This window comes from Poecilia latipinna, unplaced genomic scaffold (assembly GCF_001443285.1).
Source record: "Poecilia latipinna isolate Pla-1442-1.1 unplaced genomic scaffold, P_latipinna-1.0 Scaffold278, whole genome shotgun sequence".
NCBI lineage: Eukaryota > Metazoa > Chordata > Actinopteri > Cyprinodontiformes > Poeciliidae > Poecilia > Poecilia latipinna.
In genome coordinates this window covers 298,786-301,137 of record NW_015112894.1, presented here as the reverse complement: position 1 = coordinate 301,137, position 2,352 = coordinate 298,786, and positions in this window count along the sequence as shown.

Here is a 2,352-nt window from a genome sequence, read left to right as displayed (position 1 = left end):
GGTTATAAAGGGTTGCTCACTTCCTCTGAGAAAATGTAGCAGCCAATAAAACAAAAACCAAAGATTCAAGTACTATTTTCTGTTTCCATTGCTTTGAATTCTATAACTTAATCAAAATCATTTAAAACCTGCTGCTACATTGTACAACATGAGTAATTAGGTGAGTATTTCTGTAACCTGTTGGGTGTTCCAGTGTACAAGTTGCAAGGATCGTATCACCACCTTGTTGCATAACTGTCCAAGCCTGGAATTATTCAATTGCTGTAAGTAAATGTTGGTGTCAGATTTGCTTGAGTCGGTTCCCCTTTCTAGAAACCAAACCTTTAAACTCAATTTGAGCAATGCTAACTGTTGCGGTACACATCTTGAAACAACTTTTGTTTCCCCAATCTTTGGAGTTTTCTAACTTAAAACAACAACAACTCCCAAGCCTGAGGAAAAATCCTTTTCCTTTTCCCTCGGGCTTAGGCTTGGAGGGTTGCAAAAGATTTCTTGCACAATGTATTTTGCACAGACAAAACCAAAGTTAAGATGTTTTGCAATAAGGTACAGGAAGTCAGAACAAAAAACTATTAAGGCACAGTGGTGGAGAGCTCATCGTTTAGGTTCATTTTGCAGCCGTAGCACTGACCCTTTTGCAATCTTTTAATCAACTCTTTCTAAATATAAGTAGATAATTAAATCATGGCCATAACAAAACATCTCGACAAGGAATTTAACCATTGCAACTCTCTACTTGAAATGATGTAGGATATCAGCCGACCGTTGACCAACTGAACAGTTCCTAATCGAAATTACATAAAAAAGGGTTTAAAGAAAAGAGTGTGCCAAAGTTTCTCAATCAACATTTGAGAGACTGACATGTTCACTCAAAGATGATGATTTCGTAATTTTGCAGCTAAATAGCATTTATCCCAAACATTTTGAATTTTCACCTGAGATTTCGATCCAAAACCACTTCAAAGAAGCTTTTGGTTTTCATATTGTAAAAATTAGACTGTGCTAAGATTTTCTAAGCTTTTCCACATATAATGTGACATTTACCATGTGTATTCAAGAAAAAATATATTAGACAAATAGATAAAAGCATAAGTATGAAAACCTTCAAACTAATACCTAGGTGATGCACCTGAAATAAATTTTAAGTGTCCATGTGATACTTACTTATTTGCGTTTTTTTTTTTTTTTTCGACTAAAGCCTGCAGAGAGGAGAAAGACAATCTCAAAACAAGCTCCTTCCAAGTACGGCGTCAAGAAGTTGAAGACCCCTTGAATCAATGTCATTCCAAAAAATTTAGCAAAAGCTTAAATACTGCCAAAAATAAGCTTCATGAAACACAAAGGTGACAGCGTTGTAATTTGTGGTGACTTTTCATCTGATGGAACTGAGGTTTCGGCTGAGATGGATGAAAATATAATCGGGCCAATTTTGACCCAAGACTTTCAGAACAGGAGATCAAAAATTGATTGGGATTTAAAGTTCAGAGCAAAACCTTACAAAAAAAACCTACGAGGTCACGAGGGTAGGCAATGAGGACAAGGTATGTCCTTGTTGTCTGATGGACTGTGAAAAGGTAGAGTGATCAAAGCAAGACATGGGATGCAGATATTGAATCTTGTACATGCCAGATTATTTTTTTATTTTATCCTCACGACAAGCTTTGGAATGAAACCCAGCTAATTGCATATTATAAGCTTAGCACATGAAGTGGTTGCAGAAACCTGCTCTAACTTGGTAACCTTTGACTTTGTGCAGGACAGGCAGTGGACAGCTGGGTAACATGAGAAGAGGTTACATGGGGAGCATGTGGGCAAACGGCCCTGTCCGCTGTGCCTCCTGATCCCGCCTCCGCCAAAAGCAGGAACAAGGAGAGAAGCTGACAAAATACCGTCGGAGAAACTGTGAGAGCTCTTTTGTCTCAAGATCTTTGGCTGCGACGAAGTGTAAGCTTAGCAGGGGGGATGCGATCCCAATGTGCCGGCTATGCGCAGACGGGAGCAGTGATATCACGAGGAAGCAGGAGTAGCAGGTGTGAACCAAGCAGCTGCCTGTGAGACAGCCGGGGTATCCCACAAGCACAGCTGCAGGAAGGATCCTGGGATCATCACAGTTTTAGCTCTAACCTAATGGTTCAGCAGTTAAAGATCTTATTTGACAAAAATGCTTGGGTAACTACAGAGCAATACAATCTGTAAAGGAGTCCAAATGAAATTATAGTAAATAAATGGCAGACTGATCGCTTCAAAACAAAAGCAGATATTGGTGGAATCATTATCTTCAGCAGTGGTGGAGAAAGTACTCAAAAAATGTACTTAAGTAAAAGTACAAATACACAGTCAAAAATGTACTCA